This window comes from Limulus polyphemus, unplaced genomic scaffold (assembly GCF_000517525.1).
Source record: "Limulus polyphemus unplaced genomic scaffold, Limulus_polyphemus-2.1.2 Scaffold1871, whole genome shotgun sequence".
Classification (NCBI taxonomy): Eukaryota; Metazoa; Arthropoda; class Merostomata; order Xiphosura; family Limulidae; genus Limulus; species Limulus polyphemus.
In genome coordinates this window covers 218,603-225,742 of record NW_013667481.1, presented here as the reverse complement: position 1 = coordinate 225,742, position 7,140 = coordinate 218,603, and positions in this window count along the sequence as shown.

The window sequence follows — 7,140 nt, the reverse complement described above, 5'->3', positions numbered from 1 at the left end:
ATATATGCTGGATATACGAGGCAGTGACATCATAATATTTATATATTTATATATGCTGGATATACGGGAGAGTGACATCATAATATCTATATATATATATTGCTGGATATACGGGAGAGTGACATCATCATATATATATATATATATATTGCTGGATATACGGGACAGTGACATCACGATATAACAGGATTTGATGTTTTCGCTCTATATATTCTTCAGGAAACAGTATAATTATGCTCGTACCGAGCACGTACTAAGTACGTTTGTATAGCATTATTGAAATGATTGAATTTAAATATACCGGTTAGCTCGAAGTAGAAAATTCCGATTCACTGAATCTCCTTTAGTCTTAGTGAATTTCTAGAGCATTTTTTATTTTTTAAGTAGTATTTCCTGATAGATGTACCCTCGAGCCTGGTCCTTGATTTACCTTGTCCTTGATTTGAGTCTGCCTAAAGCGACAACACGTAAAAAAAAACAAAAGGAGGTCATCGCCCGATAGTGAGGCACACAGTTCCTCTACCACTCCCAATAAAAGAATAAATCGTTGAATTGTTCTTCCAGAATCTTCCATCTAAAAGGTCGTTGATTCTGTGTATACAAATACGGGGTTTGAAACAACAACAACAACAACAACAAAAAGTCGTTATATGATCTTGCACTATTTGTCAAAACTGAAGTAGGATTTTCCGTAAAGCGATAATCATCTGTCCAAGTATTCGTGATGACTGTCAGTAGAGTGGAACCTGTTTTTGTCTACCACAAATTATACTTTCTGAAGCTAATTGTATCTGTTACTTGTAGTTCGTGTAACAAACTCACATTTGTTTAGCAGTTTTGGGCGAAGATTTTAAGACATGGGTGGTAAATTGATATCCAACCAATAAAAAAAAGTGAATTGTTAATTTATCTGTGTAACATGTAGACAAAAAAAAAAGAAAAAAGAACGTCATGGGGGTTTATACAGTGTGAAATGTCGTCATTTACACAATGATTACAAAAAAAATCGATTTCAGATTTAGGATCAATTTACAATTAAATTTGTGGGCCCGGCATGGCCAGGTGGTTAGGGCGCAACCTGAGTGTCGCGGGTTCGAATCCCCGTCACACCAAACATGCTCGCCCTTTCAGCCGTAGGACATTATAAAGTGACGGTCAATCCCCCTATCCTTGGTAAAAGAGTTGGCGGTGGGTGGTGATGACTGTCTTACACTGCTAAATTAGGGACGGCTAGCGCAGACAGCCCTCGTGTAGCTTTGCGCGAAATTCAAAAAACAAAAATTTGAATATTCGGAAATATGACGTACAAAACATTAATTCGGAACATTGGCACCTTAGGGTAAAATATCTATGATCATCCCCCCCCCTCCCAAATAGAATGATTTTTAATTAATTTATAAATAAAATGTGTTCCCCTGGTGGGACAGCGGTAAATCTACGGACGTACAATGCTAAATCCAGGGTTTGATACCCCGAAACATGAAATTACTTGCAAATCAAGTAAGAGCGAACAAAACTAAAAATTCAAGAAACTGGCAAACATTGTTCATCTATTCACACTAAGTTTTAATATTTTGACATGTTTTTTCCGTCAAACTTTGCTAGTCTATTGATACTAAGTTTTAATATTTTGACGTGATTTTTTTTCTGTCAAACATTGTTCATCTATTCACACTAAGTTTTAATATTTTGACATGTTTTTTCCGTCAAACTTTGCTAGTCTATTGACACTAAGTTTTAATATTTTGACGTGATTTTCTTTCTGTCAAACATTGTTCATCTATTCAAACTAAGTTTTAATATTATGACATGTTTTTTCCGTCAAACTTTGCTAGTCTATTGACACTAAGTTTTAATATTATGACGCGTTTTTTTCTGTCAAACATTGTTCATCTATTCACACAAAGTTTTGATATTTTGACTTTGCTCTGAATCAAACAAAAAAACAGTATACCACGACCTCCTCCCCTACCCCCCCCCAACAACAAAAAACAGCAATAGTTACATCTGTAATTGTAGACTCGGTTCTGAGATAAAATCTAAGGTTTATGGTGGCTACAAAGGCTCAAATGAAACGTTGATTACAAAGCATCAGGGAATAACCACCAAGGTTCTCTATGGTACAACAGGACTTTCCTAGTTCAGTCATCTTGGCCATGCAACAAAAGCAAGCAGAGTTGGACTCCTGATGGTGCCAAGAGCACGAGAGAAGAGCCCCTATTTCAACTTTGGATTACCTGATCACGGGTTTTACAACTGTCTGTATCCTATAACCGACAAGGATCAATTGACATATGAAGGTCGACAACAAACACAGGCTGCTGCATAATCTTCTGGTTTTAACTTATAGAGTCTGAGTTGGATCTGGCCACCAACTCGGGTTTCTGTAGCAGTCAATTCGCACACATTGTCATAGTGGCTGGTTTGGAGAACCATGGATTGGGTGTCACGTTGTATAAGCCAATAATGATACATGTATCAGGAGTTCCACGTTAAGGCACTACTTTGGCCACTTAGTACATACTTCGTTACAATCTGACCAATGGTAACAAGCTACAACTGTGTGTAGAGATACATCTCTGCTTCATCTTGGAAATGGTGCAAGCTTAACGAAGGTAAATTGCCTCTGATCTGGGTTCAGTTGTTGGTTTCTTAAGGTTAAAAACAATCAGTCAATTTTGATTGTGTGACAGGCAAACTGCATTTCTGCAATAAAACCATCCAGTGCCAACCAGATTGGGCAAGAGTAGACAAACATTTTGATTGTTACTCGAGTACTAGTCGCTTCTGGTAACTTGACTTCTGAGCTGTGGGGGATACGGGGAGAAGGGAACCTTTGATTCAATTTTAAAGATGACATATTTTATTGGGGCAGTGAAGTTTCGGTGGCCCTCTCAGAATTTACTGTGGGCCCCTAATTTTCCGTCATTCACGTGTGGTCCCTTAGAAACATGGCGTGGCCTACGTTGAGAACCACTGCCTTAGAGCACTTGGACAAGGAGTAGCACATACCTTGGACACAGTTGTCAATACATTATACCACAGATTCTATCTTGTGGAAAGCAAAGTAATCTATAGGACCGTTTTCAAAACTCAAAGGCAAAGGGCCCCATGAAAACTTCCCAATTACATGGATAACTTAAGGAGAATGCATGGGAAGGCGTTTCCAAGCATGTCTCCCGTGGATTGTAAGGAGATACTCAACAATAAGCTCAACAAAGGCTACAGAGTGAACCCATGTAGCACTACATGAGATAGTTTCTATGGTAACGTACTTTGAAGTGGTCATATCAAACTGCACACTGGAACATAAAAAGGTATCTGTGAATGTTTTCGACTGATTCTCAAGAGCAGCAAATTGATATAACAGCCCAAGCTAGATTCAAACGTGGCAAACATTATTTCTGGATAAGTAGTGAAATAGCTAATAAGTTTCCACAGCTCTGGGAAAAGGCAAAGTTGTATTTTATCGCTTTTCTCACATCTTATCTGGTTGAATCTGATTTTAGTTGGGTGACTTATTTGCTATCAAAAATACATAACCGCTTTGATGTTGTGAAGAGAGGTGATCTTCGCTTATCACTAACCACACTACAACCGGACATTTAAAAACTTTCAAGTGTTCTTCTGGCCCAATGTCAATGATTAACAGAATATTTTTTACTTGTATAAGTAAACAGTATGTTATAAACAATTCAACATTGTAAAAATAATATTATAAATCAACAGTGTGAAAATAAAGTAACAGCGTCTACGAAAGGTGGGGCCACAGAGATAAATCAAACTCTAAAGGGAGCCACGTTTAGCCCACGTGTCACATGAAGTGTGTTCTTCATGTTTAAAATATCAAATGTCATGCATTATACACAAAGTATATATTTTTCAATAGCATTATTACCAGGATTCATTGAACAAAGTTACGATTTTATTATTTTTTTAAAATTTAAAACTAAAGAGAAAAGATCATCACTGATAGGCAAAGAAAAAGGGATTTAGCCGTAGTTACACGCGAAGGCAAACATAGAGTCTCCTAGTCCAAATTAAGCTACACAGATCTTGATTCCAAGAACAAGAAACGTACAAACGACAGTCATCGCAATCAGTGCCGACAACTGTGGTCATCAACTGATATAAACAAACATAAACGTTTGCTTGATGATTTTTTTACCGAAAACAACCAAAAGAACTCTAATTAGTAGTCGCATTTGAAACATACTCTCAGCTTTAACAGAAAGAACACCGAATGGTTCGTACATAAAGGGCCAAGACCAATCTACTCAAAAACATCTAGCTCACGAACTGTTGCACTTGTAATTTACTCTAACACCTTGTTTTAAATCTACTGATTCATTCCTTGTCATTCCGTCAAAAAACCCGTTCATTAGGCTTAACACGAGTAGTAAGTTTTATTTTTTTTTTGCTAGCCACCTATTCTTTTCGATGTTGGAAATAAAACATTATTCAATAGTCTTACATTACGTTTGAACTTATAATGAAATTACGTATTTTCTGAACACAGATGTTATATTCTTACAGTTATATTCATAGGTATGAACTTGTTGCTTATAATACTTACGAGTGAGAAATAAAATATTTCATTGTTATAGGACCTTTATACAATAATATTCAAACTGTACTAGTCAAACGTAGCTTCTGATAAGAAATAAAACATTTTGTGAAACTTAATGGCATTCCTGAGTTTTTCTTTACGATAGTAGCACATTACACAATACTTTCATAATAAATTAAAAGCCTAATTAATGGCATTCCTGAGTTTTTCTTTACGATAGTAGCACATTACACAATACTTTCATAATAAATCAAAAGCCTAATTAATGGCATTCCTGAGTTTTTCTTTACGATAGTAGCACATTACACAATACTTCCATAATAAATTAGAAGCCTAATTAATGACATTCCTGAGTTTTTCTTTACGATAGTAGCACATTACACAATACTTCCATAATAAATTAGAAGCCTAATTAATGACATTCCTGAGTTTTTCTTTACGATAGTAGCACATTACACAATACTTCCATAATAAATTAGAAGCCTAACAACAATGGAAAAAGTACTCTTATCTGCTAAGACTAATTGCACATCATCTGAAACCAAATCATGCCTTTTGAAGTTTAGTAACACAAAAAATAATCATTGTTTCTTTTTATAAGCTGCTACTGTCAAATATTTAATGTGAAATTATCCTTCACAGTAACTATATCTGTTGTGCTCTTCATTTTATACTCATTTTCTTTGCTCTAAAGTTGAAAAAAAAATCTACTATAAATAATTTACGTCTAGGCGAACTAGTGCATATTTATTAGATTATCTCATAAATCTGAGTTCTGTACTCGGGTTTTAGTGTGTTAAGAAAGACTTTCATCTGTTTGAAGAATACCAGTGTACCCCCTTATGGTTAATACTTGCCGAAAGATAGTGGACAAAGTGTTTTCTTCTGGTCATCTGACCTTACTCTTATTATCAATAGTTTTAATACCATAAAGGGGATTCCACTAGCTCCTCCCCTTCCCCCAAATTATTATTCTTGAAATGACACCCCTTCGTATGAACAGGTGTACAGTGTGTACACTGGGATATAGCGAAAGGCCTGTTCGTTACCAAATGTGACATAATGTTCTATAAAGTTTCGTTTTTATTATCTACTAATATCCGGATTAAGTAAAATGTTGAGAAAACGCAAAGAAACAAAAACAACGACGAAGATGACCACTTGTATTTCAAGTTCATGTATACTTCGAAGTCCGTTTCCTACCGGGACGATAAATGTAAGATTCCGTAGTGTCTAGTTACACTGTGATATTAAGCTATCTTTGATTCGTATAATAAAAATTATAGTTTAAGAGCTGCAGTTTTCTTTTTAATTTTCCACCTTATCTGTTGATTTGTTTTTTATGGGAAACCTGTATAATGGGCTACCTGCGTTCTGTTCACTGCGGGGAATGGTACCACGCATTTTAAGTTCGTAAACTTACCGCTGATCCATTAGGAGGACTTTTTTTTTTGACATCTGTTTCTTGGTAGCTAAGCACAAAGCTACACAATGCGATATCTGTGCTGTGTTCACAAAGGGTATCGAAACCAAGTTTTTAGCGTTATAAGTCTGCAGACTTACGGCTGTGCCACTGAAAGTTTTACATTTGTATATTTTGTTAAACCACTGATTTTTAAGATGATAAAAAAAACATTGTTGTGGACGTTGAAATTCAATAATTCTAGATGACAACCGACCTGGTGGTTACAGCACTCGACTCGCAATCTGCGTGTCGTGTGTTCGAATCCCGTCACCGAACACGCTCGCCCTTTCAGCCAAGAAGGCGTTATTATGTGACGATTAATCCCACTATTCGTTGATAAAAGAGTATTCCAAGAGTTGGCGATGAGTGGAGTTGACTAGCTGTTTTTCCTTTAGTCTATCACTTCAAAATTAGGGACGGTTAGAACAGATAGCCCTCGATAACAAGACAAACAATCTAGATGAAAACCCCCAATCTGGTGTGTATTATAATACAAGAGCCGAGCGTGTAAAGGTGCACGAACTTGTTAGCAATCAAGTTTAAAAAAATGAATTTTTGTTTACATACAAGAACGTAACTAGTTTATAACTTATTTTCAGGCTCATTGTGCTAGTGTATTAAAACAACGTTTTTTGTTTGTTTTTTTTGCACTCATAACATAACAAGCTATTTATGCTCTTCTTTCTGTAAGAATAAGAATTAAAACCTTATATATACACAGTTAAAAGGAGTACAACGTTAAAATACTTGCACAATAAATAACACAGGCCTACGATGGTTTTATTGTCTTGAAATTTTTACATCTTATGCAGTAATTTCTGTTTGCTGAATCCGAAAATGATATCTATTTTTCTCCATCACGTACAGATTTTTCACAAAACGTCGTAACGCAATACATAAAGGAAAGACCACAACACGTAGTTTTGAGACTAAAAGACGTAGATTTCAGACACACACACACACAAATCAGGATGAATGAGATGCGTATTCATTTGGCATCAATGTTCTTCCCTTTTCTTTAGTTGGTTAATGTTTTTGTTGACAAACATAATAATAAAAAATGCTCATTGTGGTAAACGAAATAATATATTTGATCTAAGTAAGT